Below are 19020 nucleotides of genomic sequence, written 5' to 3'. Positions count from 1 at the left end.
TGTTCACACCCTGAAACCCAACAGTTCTCTTTGTAATAAAAGTATTTTTCAAGTGGGTCTGAATAGCTGTCAAGACACATCATTGGTGTGCCTTTTGGCCATTTTAAATAAAGCAGGTGCACAAAAAACACAATAGAACCTCATATAGCTTAGCTAAACCTTTTGCCCCACAGCTGACAGGCTCGTTGGCTGGTATTTGGGTGTAAATTTTCAAAAAGCAAGAAAAAGCATTCTCATACAAACATACTCAAAATCCCTGATATCCTTAAGGTAGAACATTGACCATAATATTCTAAAATACAGGAATACCAAAAATGAACATTTTCTCCAAACATATGGTCAAAATCGAACATGACTTTACTGCAGTTACAAATAGCCACTTGGTAATACACATGTTATCATATGCATATTACCATTAATGAAAACTCCAATTTCTGCTTACTTTACAGTGACAAATTTCAGGCAAACCTAGTGTCACTCTACTGCCTACATTAATAGGACTGCAGTCACTCTAATAGTAATACAGACTTTGGCCTTCATGTGTTGTTTAAGTCTAAAACTTTTTTTTTCCTTTAAAAATTTACAGTATAGAAGAAAATTACTGTGCAAAGAGTAGTTTTATCCTAGTAATTCAGCAGACTGACTGCACATTCCACAAAGCCTCACAGTCAAGAGTCTGCTGAATATGACCAGCTGAAAAAAATGTTCACTTTGAAAATAAATCCCTTAATACAATTACAAAATGAAAATATTTTCAATATAGCATGTAAAAAAAGAAATGCTTCTGGATTAGTCTTATAATCATAAATTTAGTATAGTGTCATTATGCCTCTTGTATTTGGGGCACCAAAGAGGAACAAGTCTGACATTAAGGTGATCCTGCTCTTTTTTCTTCCCTGCACTTTTATGAACTACTTGTCATACATTAGAATAAATCATGTCTAAAAGGTTGTCATTCATATAAAGCAGAGCTATTTCAAATGTTGCACAAAGGAGATGCCGAGGTTATTATCTGTATAGGCAGAAGTGTTTTGATAACTGACTTGATAGGATGGCCTTGTGAAATCTTGTGAAAAAGATTATGAAGGAAATGTCAGTCAAAGTGGTTAAATGTCATCTAACATGCATCACAGATCAGGGAATAAAACTTCATTGCAGCCAATTAAAGATAAATATGCCACAGACCAATATGAGAGACATTAGGTTAACAGGTTACTTCCAATTTATAGCAATTAGCCCACTGTAGAGTCAAAGTTCTAGAGTCAAAGTGAGGGCTGAGCTGCTCAGCACAAAGTGACGAGCTCCTGGCACATGACATCAGTTAGTTGGAATCCAAGTCTCTGACCTTTGCTGCCTCAAAGAGTGTTGAGCTTTCTGTTCAGTGCTTGCTCTACGATTGTGGGTTACATATCACAGGGAAGACTGATCTCTTGACCTGGATTGATATACTGGTTACCCTTTGCCCCCTTGCTGATGTTATTCATGCTGAACAACATCTGACTGTTATAGACTGAAAAAAATCAAATAAATCAACACCTCGCATGACCTTTTGAATATTATACCATTATCATTAATTTACCTGCTTATATTTATTCGCCTACCCTGAAAACCAGAAAAGTGGGAAATTAATACCAACCACACTTGTAGAAAGACAGCTAACTTTTTCTTTCTTTCTTTTTTTTTTTTTTTAAAAAGCGGCTGTTTTATTGACTTAAGTAGAAATATGATTTGGTATCAACCTTGTTATAAGAGACCAAAATGTGAGCCAGGCAGCGTTCAGTTTCACCTTGTTCTTTTGTCAGCTCTGGATTAACCTTTGCTCTGGTTTAGGATGTAAAGGTAGCATTGCTAATACAGAAACCTCAATAGTGACTGAAAATTGTACAATTTGTACAGTGCAGTAAAGCCAGTGTAACATGTTCCATGTGTTCCTGTTCCTGACAGTTCTCAGATAATGAATGCCACAAAAATGATCACATATTTAAACTTGTGTGACATTATTATATAAGTGGCAGATGGTAGTGGTAATTTAATCAGGAGAGACTACATTTTAAAAGCATTGCTTGATTACACTTGAAGGAATCGCTTGTGGCAAAAAGACAAAGCAACAACTAGACTGACAACATTTAGTTGATGTAAATCTCACTGGATGGTTGAAACAGGGGGTAAACTAGTTTTCTAAGATATCGGCGAACATTTGGTTAGAATAAACTAAGGAACCGTGACTGAACATAAACAGAGTGATGGATATCTTAGATGTCAGGACTAGGTTTTAGTTTATAGTTTTTATAAATTATAGTGTTACGCTGGAAGGATTATTACATTTTCTTAGCTTCTTCTGTCTGTTTGAAACATCATATCCACCCTGTTGATGCCAACTGTTATACTTTATGTAAGAATATTATTTTCTTTTAATATACATGACTGTGTTTTTATTGTATTCAGGATTGCCTTTGCAAAAAACACACTCTGGGGATGCTGAGGCTCCTGTGGCTGGTTTATTATAAAGCCTGATGTTCCCTGTGCAACACCTGAGTTTATGTACTGTCGTAGCAACAGTTAAACAAAGAATGCAACATGAATCTATAGCAGCAGCATTCACCACACCACATAAATTATTGACAATTTATTACAGCTTTGCGAGGCAGTAATCAACAGGTTAATCACTTTGCTGCAGTTGAGCTTAAATTTTCACTGGATGTTGCATAAAAAATACAGTTGAATTGGGATGATCTGACACTATACATGCACTACACTAGCCAGAATGGCACTCAAGAGAGAACAACAGATTCAGAGACAAACAATATCATTAAATATGTATGTTTGTCTTCTCTACTAAAATAGTGTATTTGACCAAATGGGTTGTTCACATAGCAATTGAAACACAAAGACGATGGCTATTCAAGCAAAACAATGCAGCCCTTTGAGAGTATATGATCACTGGGAAGAATAGTGTATTCCTCACGTATTACTTTTACTGCAGCACTGAAATATAGTTTAAGTGCTTGAGAAAGCTGCACACGTGCGGACACAAAAGATTTTAGTTTTCTAAAATCTTCTTTCGTTTAACTTGTAAGAGTTCTTTTTTCTGTGTTTTATTTTGATGCCCAACATTAATTAAGTCTGGAAATAAAAACGGCTTTCAGAAAAACAGGGTTTTCTTTTAAAGGCCCCCTCCATTTTTCTCTCCATCCATCTTTAGATAGTTTGTGAGTGACCTGAAAAGTGAGATGCATCAGCAGGCAGGGGGTAGAAAACAAAATGCTGAGAGCTTATAAGAAGCATGTGGAGATGTTTTGTGTCTTAAGCAGAATGAATCAAAATGGGTGAAAATATTTGTGATCAGAAGGACCTGAATCACAGTTAGCTGTTAGGTGCACTAATCAAGGTTTTTGTTATTATGATTATTTTTGTTAAGTTATCATTAAACATTAAAAATGTAAAGTAATACACAGCAGACTATTACTTTTTAGGCTCTGTGATAAATTATTTGTAGGTAGTTACTGGTGGAATTTTGCCAATTGAATCAGAATCAGAAACTTTATTGTCATTGTCATGAGAACAACGAAATTAAGAATGGTCCCCGATCATTGCATCATCCCTAGCAATATCAAAATATAAATAAAACAATAAAATTCAATAAATAAAATAGATAGAATACTTAAAATACTAATAAGATATAACAGTAAAACATTCACATACATTCCCACACACATGCTTCAGACCGTGCATAGATTAACACAAGAGTGGCGTGATGGACATTTTTTTTTTAGTATTCAGATGTGTTATTGCAGTTGGATAACAGCTGTGTTTGAGTCTATTAGTCCTTGCTCTGATTGCCCTGTACCGTCTGCCTGAAGGCAACAGTTCGAACAGGGAGTGGCCAGGATGTGAGGTGTCTTTTATGATGTTTTGGGCCTTTTTAAAACAGTGGGCGTTGTGTAGAACTTCCAGTGTGGGGAGAGGGCAGCCAGTGATCTTTTGGGCGGTGTTAATGATCCCTTGGAGTGCTTTCCTCTGAGCCCCTGTGCAGCTAGTGTACCAGATGCATGTACTCAGGAAGTACAGTCTCTGTTGGGCCTTTTTCAGCAGCTCGGAGGTGTGCCCCAATTGTGCCTAATATGGATATTTTTACACTACAATGAATATCTGAAATTAATGAAGTGCCTTTGAAAAAACTTGCAAAAGACTTGCACTTCTGCAAGACTTGTATTGATTGAAAAAATAATTTAGAAAAGTTGAATGTTTCAGAAAGGGCAGAATTCTATTGCATACGTAGCATGCAGCAAAACATTTGTGCATTATTATGGTAAAAGGCACAAAAGATCTGATTAATAGGCATGACAGCGATCTCAGGCTAATGTAAATATAATGGACAAAGCTTTAGAATCAAAGTTCATTCCTAGTTTTCATGTTGATATCTTTTTTTTCTACATATCAATTAGATATACAATTTTTCCCTATGAATCTTCCTCTTTTCATTCAATAATTTGACATCCCCCCAACCAGTGGCAGCAGATGGTGCCCTTTTCCTGAGACTAGGCCAGAGGTTTCTTCCTGTTAGCAGGTAGTTTTTCCTTTCCACCGTTGCCAAATGCTTGCTCATAGAGGATTGTTGGAATTTTCTCTGTATTATTGTAGGGTCTTTATCTTACATAATAATGCACCTTGAGGCATTGTGATTTGGCACTATATAAATAAAACTGAATTGAATTGGACTGAATCAAAGCGATGACGTACTTCTTGCTGATCACCATTGTTTATCTTCAGAGACATTGTCACCATTGTTCAGTTTTACCTTGAGATCGTGTGCAAAGTGTGTAGCAGTGCAAAGTGTGTAGCAGTGTGAAGTGTGTAGCAGAGATGCAAAGAAAAATGAAAAGGTGGCTGATGACAGCACTGTGTGTAAATACTGTCATGTCTAGTGACAAGTGCAGCCATGTTTAGAAAAAAGAGAAGAATGGCTCATGTTTTACAAAAGAACAATATATTTACATACCTTCTATATATAAACCTGTTCTAGCGTCACATGCACCAAGACCTAGATGAACAATAAGTTTGCACCTGCACTGTGTGGTTACCATGGTTACAAAAAGTCTCACAATATGGCCATCTATTTATTGCTGAAAAAAATAAAACAAACCAAAAAGATCGAAGATTAAAAAAAGCAAAATGTTTCTTTGTATCTACATTTATAGTATATTGCCGAGAATTTGTGTGTATTCTTTCACACGCATATGAACTTGAGCAACATCCCATTCTTAATCCATTGAAGTTTATTAGGATGTTGGCCCACCTTTTGCAGCTATATCACCTTCAACACGTCTGGGAAGGCTTTTCGGAAGCGTAGTTGAGAGGCCATGCTGATGTTGGACAAAAAGTCCTGGCTCATAGTCTCTGCTCCAATTCATCCCAAAAGTGTTCTGTTGGGTTGAGTTCAGGACTTTGTGCAGGCCAGTCAAGTTCTTCATCACCAAACTTGCTCATCCATGTCTTTATGGACCTTGCTTTGTGCACTGGTGCACAGTCATGTTGGAACAAAAGGGGCAATCTCCAAACTGTTTATCACAAAGTTGGGAGCATGAAATTGCTATGCTGAAGCATTAAGAATTTCTTTCACTAAAACTAAGGGGCCAAGTCCAACTCCTGAAAAATTGCTGCTGCACAGGTGGCATCCTATCATACCACGCTAGAATTCACTGAGGTCCTGAGTGCAACCCCTTCTTTAACAAAAGCTGTGTGTATCTGTATGTCTAGGTGCTTGATTTGAATCAGCATGGAAGTAACTGGAACACCTGGATTCAATGATTTGGATGATTTATTCTCATAATAAGAAAACCCTACTTATTGTGTTACAATAAAAAAAAAATTCTAATAAAATCATATTAAATTAAATGATACTGACAACTAATTAGGAAAAACAAGCTCTTTTTACGGAGATGTAACAAACATGGAAGTACAGTAAACAGCTACTGGATCTAAGAAACCGCAGACAATGACGTTATCATATTTTCAAACTGTAAAACACAGTATGAAACAATCAGCTTGTGATTTAAAGTTATCTAAAGCCAAAAGACCTTTTAATGATTTAAATCTAATAATACAACAAGTCTCAAACAAAGTGGCCTGTTATTTCTGTTAATGAGAAAGCCCGATCAATATGATGAATTGTTTATTTTTATATGGACATAAACACATAATAACCACCGACTTGAATGAAGCCCTTTATCATGCTGTGGCATTCATAGCCTGAGGCAAATTTGCAGCACCTCTCCCAACTTAATCGCAAACTGATGCTTAAATGCTAACACCATGAATTTTTCAGCAACTATTAATGAGCAAGAGCTTAGAGAAGGCTTGGATTGCTGTTGAATTATAAACCTTTATGAGTGTGGCTGTGAAGGATAACGTTATATATTATGTAGTGTATACAAATGATTTACCTTTTCCTCGGCCACGATCTGATTCCAGAACCAGAAGGGGAAATATTTTTTTTCTTATGGAGTCTCTGTTGTGTCTCTCTTAAAAGATTGATTGTGCCATGCAGCTCAGTCACAGAGTGATGGCTTATTATTTTTGTCCAGACAGGTAGAAGTGGAAACTTTCCAAAATTTGACATTTTTTCCTAAACTGTTTTGGAACAGGAGTTTGTTATTTATATATATAACCTGAATAATATAGATTGCCAGACATTTAAAGGCAGCCACAGATTAAAAATTGGCTCAACATATCAATCATTACAAATGCAAAATCTGGAAAGTTTAGAGCAGCACTGAGCTGTGTACTCCCTGTTAATCCTTTAAAACCCGACAAATTCAGGGAATTTGGAAAACTAATGCCATGCTTGACCGCTCTGATACGCCTATGCTGCTTTAGCGTGTGTAGTGAACAGAGCCGATTTTGACATCTAAATCACTGTTTGTCAGCACATGTGTTGGAAGAAAATCAGTTGTAATGCACGGCTACAACAGACTGTTGGAAAACATCCTCCAGGGGAGATCACTTGTGAGCATTGGCTGTGCTGTGTAGGACATAATTATTTTATTTGAGAATGTAGCAGACAATAATCATTATCAAAATGAATGATGGAAAAGACAAACTAATTGAGGGTGTTAAGTGTCCTCAAACCAAATGAGGTATGACTAAATGCATCCTTGGAAATATGAAGCCGCATTAGGTTTTGGAAAACAAACAGTCACTACATTCTTTACCAAACACTGCAGAACACAGAGGCATATGGTTTCATGCCAGATTCATAAAAACAGCAATCAGCAGAATACAGAGTGCCAAGGAACAACCCCATGATTTCTAAATTCTCTGGGAATCCTAAATAAGCTGTGTGCTGTGTTTGCCTGTCCTTTTCATTACACTGTGATGTGCTGTCTGTTATGTTTCAAACGAGCAGTGAAGTCAGTCACGCACAGGAAACAGAGATGAAAATAATATCACTTTTTTTTTTTTTACAAGGTTGATGTCAAACACCTAAGATAATCCTGAGATCCACTGAGTAATATACTCTTTTCCTCCACATTTCCATTCTGCAAAATAGTGGTCTCTTTATGTGTTGTATTAGTTTTATTTCTTAGTGACAAGGAAAGACTGTAAAAATAGACACAGTGATCAAAGGCACATCTGTGACTGGTGAGAAGAAAAAGAATTCATCAGCAGTCGGAGAAAGTGGGTCTGGAGCGCACGTCTGTCTAAAAGCAAAGTAGAAACTGTGGATCCGCTCCTCACACATCTCCTCTGAGAGCCAGGTGCTCAAAATCACCTGAGGTCACCAACTGTCCTCCCACGTGGGCATCCATGCCCTCTGCAGGCACTATCAATGTTTAAAAGCTTTATAAGCGTGGAGAGACTAAGAGGCAGAGAGGAGGTTTGTCATATGAAATAAAAGCAAGAGAGAAACACTATTAGAGAGAGGATCATGGAAACAAAAAGCTGGGTTTGGGGAATAGAAAACTGGATAGAAAAAAAAAAGATGGTGCTTTTTGCTTACTGTTCCGCCTCTATCGCTAAAACGTCTTTTTTCTAAAAGCCAGTGTTATTCATTTTGGACAGTTTGTGTCTCAAAAGTCAGCTACTTCACATAGCTACGAAAGCAGACAGCAGCCCAAGTATGAAAAATTGATGGGAAACAAAAGACAGCACTTCCCAAATGCCAATTAAATCTGTGTTACTGTACCCAGGATACACACACATAAATAACACAAAGTGTCTGCTTAACACTGGACAATAAGGGCTAATTTTATTTAAACATCAATCTAGCCCAAAGGAGCAGTGCCTCACAGTGTACAAGTGATATAATTAAATACTCTGTCACAACATATGCAGCAGGTTTAATTATTCCCCAGAGCTGTAGATAAAGAGAGGACTGCTTTTTTTGGTGATGTAGCACTTTTTTTGATGACGCTTTACTTTGGTCACGGGCCCAGTCACTAGGTAACACAGTACTGTGTTATGTGTGTGCTTCTTGCAGAGACTCACTTTTAGCACTGCTCAGATCCAGAAACCTGTGGTGTAAATTACAACAACCAGAACCACCAGTTAGAATTTGCCTGGGTGGGAAAGCCATTATTCGAGATGTTACAAGTCATTACTAAGTGTGAGGATATTCTTGGTAGCAAGCAGCATGTGTGTGAATGCGTGCGTTTGATTTGGGAGACCAATATGGAGACATGCAATAAGAGGCTTGAAACTTTCTGCATGTTTTCTTTGACAGAGTCTGAACCACATATTTGCCTGACTTGATGTATGTGGTATTTAGTCTATAAAGCATATGTAATGTGTATCTTATACAGATGACAGAGCATGATGATTAATGACAGAATGTTCGTATTCACTTCTTAAATTCACTCACTCAAACGGAATCCTAACAAGACATTTCTCTCTCTTATCTTTCCAAGATACATGAAATCTGTTTATTAGTTTGTTTGCAGAGTCTTCCTTCGTAAGCACTCATTGAGCAACCAAACTGGTATAGGTATCATATTTTAGGCCCCTGAATGTTCTTATCTAACCTATATCTGCTATTATGATCTTATTGTGTTGCCTACCAACCACCAAAATTGAACAATGGTGATCCATTTGTAGATTTTGTACCACCCACCTAACAATGCACAAAAATTGAAGGCCAAATTATACTGTACCATGAGCATGGACTACTGATGTACCTTCATAATGGCAGTTTTACATTAGTTTCCTTTACTAATCCCTTACCATTCTCCTTTACTGTTTTGTGTATGCTATTTTCAACCATGGAAATATCACAATAGGTAGACTTTATTTTTATGTGATTTAATTTTATTTATTTATTTATTTTAAATTCAGTATACTTTACCTGAACTTTAATGACAGCAAATGCAGTTGATGGAGTTTTTCTTTAAATCCTACACACAATTTCTGTGCCATATTTAACTGACGCAGACCGTTCCTTCAACTTTTGCATGAACAAAATAAAGTTTTTTGAACTCATTTCCATCGCCTGCATTGCATACCAGCTCTCTACATATTGTATGACTAGTATGTAGTGTGCTCATATTCAGTTAACGTTAAATAGTGTGTCATCAAACACCGCCTCATTAACAGCAGCATCATTAGGATGAAGCCTTTAAGAGCAGTACTCAGCCATGTGACAACACTGTCAGAAATGTGAAGTGCGACTGCACTTAGTGAAAAATTTGCATCTCAAAACAACTCTTTTTTTTTTTCTAGTGGGCAGGATGGATCGCTGACTCTTGCTGTGTTTTATGTACATTTCAAGTTGTCAGTGTTAGCCATGTCACATTCCTGAGCATAGCACCGTGAAAGCAACACACTGTGCTGTAAACGAGATGAGATGAGTCCTGTTGAGAGGTGGCTGCACAATCTGTCTCTTTTTGTGTGTCTCTGACCTTCTAATGATCGAGTCAGGGGCCCAGGATAGCAACCTCGTCTAAAACTGCAACTCAAGCCAGAGTGAGGAAGGTGATATGAACGGTTAAGACTATGGCTCAGAGAGACTCATTTCATAGCGCCTTGCAAAGCTGATAAAGAAATCCCTTTGACATTAGGGAGGAAGCTGCCCTCCCATTTTAATTACCTGGCAAACTGCAAGGCAAACAGTATTACTTCAGCCTCCAGATTCTTTGATGGCATTTGTCATTTTAGAGAGATAGCAAAAATTGTCAAGTAGAGCTAACTCCTCTCTAAAGTGGGACATAGATTTAAAGCTAATCTGGGTGGAAATGGGAGTCTGGATAGATAAACACTGAACAGAACTGAGCAGACAAACAATTTTAGCTGCTGTTCAAATCACGTCTTAAAGTAAACAGCCTCGTCAAAGCACCAGAGATGCTCTTGAACTGTCTTTGTTCCCAAAAAGTAGAACAGTGGTTTCACTTCAGATTAGGTGGGCAACCACACAGTAGAATATTATTTTATTTATTTATTACAGTAGTTTTTCATTTGACATGGAACATTTTTACAGATGACTCAGAATGGCTGGAAGTATCAGCTGAATAAGACAGGGTTCTTTTTTAATAAAAATATTCTGCTCTCTTATTGTAAGAAATGCGCCTGGGGTGAAAAGCCTCTAGAAACTGAGGTCTGCTCAAAACTGATCGAGGGAAAGGTAGTACTTAAGCTCATATGGTTATTTTGGTCATGATGGAGCTTCTCAAATGACATGGGCTCGAGTAATTATTTAGGTCAAACGTATCGAAGTGCATAGTGTAGTTATAGCACACCACTAGGGCTAGAGTTGGGAGGTGAAGTATGTAAAATACGTTACTTTTCCCACAACTTTTTAATCCCTTTATTTTAACAGAAAAGTCTACACTTTCTAATCACTTCTCACTTGTGCTTACATTTTCAAACCGGGTTCGTTACTTTAGGTTTAAGACAAGGGGAGGTTATTACTTCCCGTCATTGCATGCCTTCAAACATCAAACTGATTTGAACCTAAATGGATGGAATAATAAGTTGTAAGGAGCAAGCACATAGGTAGTAATTTGACAGGTAATTTCAAATTCAATGTTTCTAACAGCTTAAAAATTATCAGCTAACTGTCTCTGTGCAGTTTGTCACACAGTGTCTGCTAGCTAAAGGCGCAGTTGCTGTTTTTCCCTTGGAGAGAAAGAATGTGTGAGATAACTTCAGTCAGAGATGGAGAAAGATGTAAGAAAGGCAGGGCAGGAGAGGAAGAAGAGAGATTAGATTTAAATGTAAGAACTGCACAGTGATATTTGTTGAACTGGAAATTGAAAGCTTACAGGTAATGTCCTCATTTGTTCTCGAATTCTTGAAACCAATATTCAATCGAGTTTGAAAGTGATCCAAAAGTATTCTCCATGTGCAGTAAAGTTAAATGCACACATTTTGATCTGCTGCCGAGAAAAAGATTAAGAGCTCCCCCCTCCCATGCTACTTCTTACTAATGAAAACGTGGCAAAATATCAGTGCTCGGAAGAAAGCCAATTGTAGAAATTTTGCATTTAATATCAATGAAAGTAAGACCCTTTGTGAACTGTGTGGATCACCTCTCACTATTAAAAACACAAAAAACGTAGTTAACTAAAACTAGACTAAAACTAAAAGAATTTAGATGCCTAAGTAATGACCAAAACTAAAAGATATTTTAGTCAAAAGACTACAAATAAAACTAAATCACAATTTGCTCACAACAAAAATTATTGTCTCTAATTTCTAAGTGATTATTTTCCTCACACTGCACCGTTACAACCAACCTTGGTGTCACTATGCCTGCCGAATCCCACTGGTTATACTCGTCTTTCTGTTTATCTGTGGAAGCAAAGTTACCTTAGCTTTGGTGGCTTTACTTTTCTTTTCTATTATTATAGATTTATATAGATCTTATAGATCTTTTCTATTCTTTTATCTATTCTTTTCAAGCTGGGTGAATTCTTTAGAATTGACATTAAGGTTGAAAAAAGTTGGAATTCTCTTGTATTCATGTATTATTTTATTATAATATGACACGAGGTTTAGTTAGCTTTGCAAAAAGAATAAAAAAGTTAATAGTAGTTTCAAATTGTTAGCAGAAATGTCATGTAAAGATCTACTTTATTTAATTTAATAATTAATACATACGTTTCAGAGCTTGTACTTTTTTACTTTTACTTCAGTAGCAAAGCTAAATCAGTACTTTCACCAGAGCTTTTACCATTTTTTTAACACATGTTTCTGTACTTCTGCTTAAGTGAGAAATGTGTGTACTTTTTCCACCTCTGCTAGGCCTCCAGGATGACAATCATGCGGCTGAGAAAAATGATACTCCATTCTCAGTGGAAGGTCTTACTGCACAGTTAGCACCAAGTGTGTTTCCTTTACTGTGGTTATTTTAGTGGTGCTGTATTTATGTAGACATTTAAAAAGGGTTTACAAGAGACAGATAAGATCACTTAATTACTCGCTTTTATAAAGAAGCATGTTTCAAATACTTATATGAATCAGCAATCACTGTGGCACATCCTTCAGAGAAATCGGGAGTTTAAATTAACAAAAACAAGGTGATGATGAATGACTCTGAAGGAGCATCCTATTTTTCTCCTTGATCAATCTTATCTCTTCTTCTTTCTGTGATATTTTCTGCACTCTGATCCTGTCCACTCGCCGTAAGTCTCACTTAAGATAGTGTCAGAGAAAGGGTATGCTGAGCACTTTAAAACCCTCTCTTCTTGAGAAACTCTTTCTCTCTCATCAAGTATCCAACTAGACACGGACAAGCGCACTTAGAGGTTATATTTGGCGATTACAGGATAACACCATGAGCACAATTCAAACACCACGAATTGGATGATGTGGTTGTGGTATTGAAGAGAAAAAAAAAGTCAAACGTAGTTTGTTTATTCATTTTGCAAAGCATGCTGTGTTTCATGACTTCCTCCCAAGCAGTGTTTCTACTGCGGTAAACAACACCCTCAAACTCTGACTAAACTGTGTGATTTTCAGAAAACTGAAACAAAATATGTCTCAGGAGAGATGAAAAAGAGAAGTGCGCTCACTTGATTTACTGCAGGGACTGCAAAAGAGAAAACTTGAAAGACACAGGTTTACTAGACTGAAGCAAGGCTTCCCCGGGCACACAGTAAATTATCCTTTTCACTTTGAAATTTAGAAGCAGAACTAGAACTAGGGAAAGCAGTCTTTGGGGCAAAGATGGACATCTGTTAAAGAATGATATATTCATGGGGAATCATATGTTTTTGTATGTACTATGGGAATTCTTCAAATTGCCACTAACGTTCATTAAATTGTATTTAAATTTGTATTTTTTTATTAATACTGTTTGACAAAGTATCCTAGTTGACCTTTATATATTTTATCCTAGGATAGTTTGCACCATTCAGGTGTATTGTTGCTGAAAGGATTTTGACTTACTGTGTTATGAGAGCTGAATGCCTAAAATATATACGACACTATATTTTCTCCTCAAAATACTTTAACATTTAAATTAAAATCACTGCTCCTAACATAACATTTTTAAATTCTACATTTTACACAGATTGTGGTTTTCAGTATTCACCTGTTCACCTAAATGAAGAGGTATGAAAATAAACTGACAATAAAGGAAAATTACGTAGTATCAGAGTCACTAGATAAATATGCAAATAGCTATCACATTTCAAACCAGTGCATTTAAAGATGCATACTAAAAAGGTGCATTCTATACTCAGGTGTTTCTGAAATACGAATCATAAAAAGCACGATAAGAAAACAACAATAGACCAACTGTCTACCAATAACGCTTCTACTTTTCTCTCCCCTGTCAAGTGTTTTGCTGCATAAAAACAGAACAAACACAGAAGACAAAGGGTCGGGTTATTCTCACTTGTCAGACATGGTGTTTGACTGTGATGGAAATCGCTGTTTGTTCCAAACAGCCACATTACTGTGTAAATATGGAGAATTGTCATAGCTCCAGCTAATGTCTCGTGTGCATAGGGTGATGTTTTGGGGGTTTTTTTTGGCCAAAGCATTTTGACCAATCAGCAAGCACTTCACATCTGCATACTAACACAGAGACAATACTAACATGCTTTCGTTAAGCCAGAGCTGCCAACTCCTGTGTTTTTGGTGTTAGACAACCAGTTTAAGGCTCTCGTTCTCCTAAAAAAGTCTCAGTGGACTTTCTTCATAAATAAGAGAGAAAGAGAAACATGGACACGATACGCTTCCTCATTTACTTAGAATTGCAATCCAAAATCGCGCGTCAATTAATAATTTGGTCCAGTTTGCATTACCAGTAAAGTCTTCCTGTGTTCCTGCATGTAATCAGGCTTTTGACAAAACATATTTATTCATTTAGCTTCAGCTGTTTGAAGGTTAAATTCCCCTGATAATAGATAAACACTGGTACCACCAATATGTACATTTCCATGGTAACACAGCTGTAAATTTCCCATTTATACAAGTGACACATTGATCTGCTTTATTATAAATGTGATTTAAGTCTGCTAAACAAAAGAAATCTTGATGGCATACAGCTCTGACAGGTGAGGTGTAGCAGACAAATTTACAGTTTCCTGACTACAGTCAGATAATTTAGAGCTGCCATCCTCAGTTTGAGTCCTGTGCTCCATCACAGCTGTCAGAACAATTTCATTTAACTGTAAATTAAATTCCAAATCATTAACTCTGCAGAGTCAAAATATCTCCTTTTTTTTTGTCTTATGTCAAGTTTATAATTTTCGGGTCTTTCTGGTTGCTTTCTTTAATCCGAAATTGTGCTACAAATGGCTGCCATTGTGTGATGGGGCGTGGTCTGCACCGTGAAGGGAGGGCGGACGCACCTGCACGGTTTGGGTGTGTTGTGTTGTGATGGGAAATCAATAAAATGGCTCTAAATGATGATCTTTGGTCCCGCCGTGTCTTATTCACACCACACTACAACACACCCAAACCCAGGTGCGTCCGCCCTCCCTGCACGGCACTGCAGACCACGCCCCACCACACATTGTTTACAGTATACGGCAGGCATCTGCATCATTATAATATACATTGCATATAATCCACATGATATACATTGGTACTATGTATATAAATCATTTGAGTTATCACTGTATTTTGGAACTTTGTAGACATGTACAACTTTATTGCAAAACATGCGTTAGTTGTCGAGATGTTTTACTCATGACCACTCTAAACCAATGTAGTGGCATTACTGAAGTCCTTCAAGGCAAGTGTTTGCCTAAGCAGCACCTGTCTTTGTAACACCTCTGGCCAATTATATCAAGACCTGTCAGTAGTTCCACTATGCATGGTTATGCATCAACACACCAACTTACTGATTGGACAATCCTGCTGTTATAAAGAATACAGTTAAGGACATATGTCTCTTTCTTATAATGTCTTCACTATAGAGAAATTCACTTTAACTGTGTACACAGCATCTGTCCAGGGGTGGCCCCGATTTTTACCACTGTGGCAGACCTGCCAACAGATTCCACGAGCAATGCTGCCGGTGTCGCTAAAAGTGTTGCAATGTTATTTTCTAGTGTTTTGACTGTGTTTGCACTGTGTTTTAGTTATGCCTTACAGTTACTCTCTTTAATGAGCAGTGTGTGCATATAATTATTCTAATTGATGAGATATTTTGACAAGATTTAATAGGATGCAATTCAATATAAATATTCAGGAAATGTAAATGTGCCTCCACAAACTAATTAAAAGACTGCAGTGGGTTATACAGGGTACAAATTGAGGTTCATTCCCCAGACTGTGAAAATGTGGTACATACAGATGAAGTGTGCTGAAGGGAAAATGAGCTTTCTTCTGACCAGAAACAAGAAAATTTCACAAATCTGTTGTGACGTATTCACCCATGTTCAGTATCATTGCAGTTAAGTCAAATTCAGTGAGGCTTAATGCTGATTCTGAATGCCGGTCTGCTTCTCTTAATGAAAGCTTTCATGGTGGTTTGAGGCACTTGGTCAATGGAGGGAAAAGCAGAGGTTAATTTTTAACATCTCTTTATTTATTTATTTTCTGCCCGCACGGTCCCTTTGTGACGTCCATCTCAGTTTGAAAGGGGCTATCGTGTGCACTGCCATAGGGAACCAGTCATGCAGTGTCATGTTAGAGTGCACTGAAAGATAAGAGTGGATATGCGCGCCACAATAAGATGCTCATACGTAAAATCTACATAGTGTAAAAAGCTTGTTAAAAAAAATCCAGTTGAACTCATTTAAATGATTCAGATGCCCAAATCATGAAAATAATGACGCTACATTTATTACACTATTATTAAATCATTTAGCATTTAAGGGCATATACATTTTGATCAGTTTCCTTCCCAAATGTAAATGTGCTTGTTGGTAAATCCCTTTGAAAGACTGCATTAACTGAATGCATTTGATGGCATTAGAAGACATTCTGACAATAAAAATGTAGTAATTGTGGTCTTGGCACTTGTCACACAGTAATGGAACAATGATATAGATGTATGCAAACTGCCAGGATAATTACGAGGTACCACAATCACCGGTTTCACCTTACACTGTGAACCCCCCTTTATGATTATACTATCCTCCACTTATCACCTCTACATTGGCAGTTATCCCCAAGTTGGTAGAATCTGGCATATGAAAATGATCGTAGCATTTTAGTTCACAAAAAATTCATTGTTTGACAATTGGAAATAAGAAATGTTTGAGATAGAGCATCTACTAAAGGCATAAAGATGTATCAAAAATAGCTCACCGTGCTATTATGAAGCAATATATTAGACTGCGTATTGTGTAAGGCTGTAATGAATTGTCACAGAATACCAACTTGTGTACCTTCTTCAAAGGATGAGAACAAAAGACAAAGGCATAACAGAGTTGGTTGTCTCCGATATTGGATATTACACACCATGCCCACAGAATCGCTAATGAACTTCATCCAGTTTCATGCTAATGGTTATCAGGGTGAATTCATTCCCTCGGCCTTTGTGTGTAATTATTGATTTCCCCAAGAAAGGTGGGGTATATAAAGCCCAGTAAACAGCAGGTAATTAGTATTTCTGGACCTTTGGCAGGATAATGTCCTGTGTTGCTTCTATTTGTATGCATGAAGGTAGAGAATATAAGAATTCTTTTCACACACCAAGATAACTGGGAGCAGCCTCAAAAGCTTCCACCTGAAGGTTCATTTTATCTTCTCTCTCTAAAACGTGTTAACAATTACAATTTTCAATTGGACATTATTGATGTTTTCAATTAAAACCAAAAAGATTAATAATTTTCTAAGAACCAAAGTTTTCCAGGAGAATGGCTGAGGTGTTAGGTCTTGCATTATTCATTATTTTGCCTGAATATGAGAGGGAATACTATTTCTTCCTATTCAAAAAATGCCAAAATTATTCTTATTGTCGTGATTTATTGGGAGATTTTCAAGAAATATCATCTGTGAATCCCACTCTCCCAGAGGAAAATCACTACAAATTAAGTATAATCTATAAGGGAGGCTTTTATGGTCTTTGCAGTGGCTTAGGGTGAGGACTCAGCAGGGGGTTGTGATATAAGTGCTACACACAGTTACTTAGGGTGATCAAAAAACTGAGAAAAAAAAAATTGCCTCTTTCACACCCATTCAAGGCCATCGTTAAATGTCAACAAGCTGATATGATTGAAATAGCCTTGACATACATCCAAATATCTAGCTATTTAAATAAGTGAGATGTCAATTAGCATAAATGACTATATGCCCACTAATTCTTAGAAATCATAGAAAAAACATATGTTTATCTTGTGCTTTTCCTCATACTGTACTGATAAAAGTAATTATTATATTAATTATTGGTTATTATCTAAGTTGGTTCATAATTATCTTCATTGATTTTATCTGCTACCTCTCTGAAAATAAAGATAAAGTTGTCAAAATAATCTTCCTTTAAATATGCCAAACCCCAAAAGACAGTTTATAGAATACAAATGCATCCAGCAAAGCTTATGAAATGACTTAAATAACTAAAAATGACCGAAATCAGTAAGAAAATATATGAATTAATTAATCTTCTAGGTAATACTACGTAAGTAACTCCAGGTGTCACCCCTAAATCTGTCTGCATTATGCATTATCAAACAGCTGATCATTTGTGATGCAGATTTCTAGAACTCTAAGCAATATATGCTAAAAATAGGGTTCATCAAAAGTTTGCCCATAAGGCTTGAAAACCTTAAAAGATCTGAATACACAATACACATGGGAAGTACATCATGAACGTTGCCACTGGTTGTTTTGTGTAGCTGCCTGTTCTAAAAGGGTGGGTATGATGTAGGACCACCATTTGGAGAGATTTCAGCCCCCAGATGGTGCTTTTTGTTGCTCTGAAATTGTTTAAGAAGTACATTGTGCAAGTTATAGTGATTTGGCCAGTCACTCAATTCCGAAGGTCATCTCCTCATTAACTGTCCTTTTCTTTAGGGACAGAAGGAAAATAGTAACATTTTGTTTCATATCTTTTATGAAACAAGACTCCCAGTGCTCCAGTTCTTAACACTGATTACCAAACACTGCAGACAGAGTCCTGCACAACATCATGGCGATATGAGACTTTGATTATGTGTTTGTTGTTTAATTATAGTGGAAGTATTATCTGTATTTTTCATGCGGAAAGAACCTATGAACTGAAAACCATTTTAAATAGCACCTGTAATGCAGAGTGAAATAGCAAACTGATTTGTGCAGGCTGGTAAAGCATCACCTTTCCTGGCATGGTGCAGATGACCTGTGTTGAGCTTCGAGGATACAACAGAAATCCATGAAATGCAACACACTATTAATGGACATTTGTTGTGGATCACTCACTCTAAAATGTCAGCACACTCCCTTTTTTCTCCTTTCAGCATTAGAGCAAGGAAGCACATGGTGACTATCAGAAAGGACAATATTATCCACAATACATAGTGGATAATATTTGTGAAAACATAAATATTGTATGAACGTGTTTAAGTGTATATATTTGAAAAGTAAGAGATCAACTATGTTACTGAAGAAATTAATTCCAGTATTTATGTTATGTACAGGGAGTGCAGA

General features: G+C 36.9%; 1 protein-coding gene across 1 annotated transcript in view; it reads right to left on the bottom strand.

Moving 5' to 3' along the window:
- Positions 1–19020, bottom strand: part of hs3st4 (heparan sulfate (glucosamine) 3-O-sulfotransferase 4) — an 88558-nt gene that overhangs the window by 24549 nt on the left and 44989 nt on the right. The window lies entirely within an intron of this gene.

Source organism: Aulonocara sp. 'chitande type north' Nkhata Bay, linkage group LG4 (assembly GCF_057382095.1).
Source record: "Aulonocara sp. 'chitande type north' Nkhata Bay isolate Kocher_YH1m ecotype deep benthic linkage group LG4, A_spYH_male_GT1.1, whole genome shotgun sequence".
Lineage (NCBI taxonomy): Eukaryota > Metazoa > Chordata > Actinopteri > Cichliformes > Cichlidae > Aulonocara > Aulonocara sp. 'chitande type north' Nkhata Bay.
This window is presented reverse-complemented; position numbering and strand designations above follow the sequence as displayed.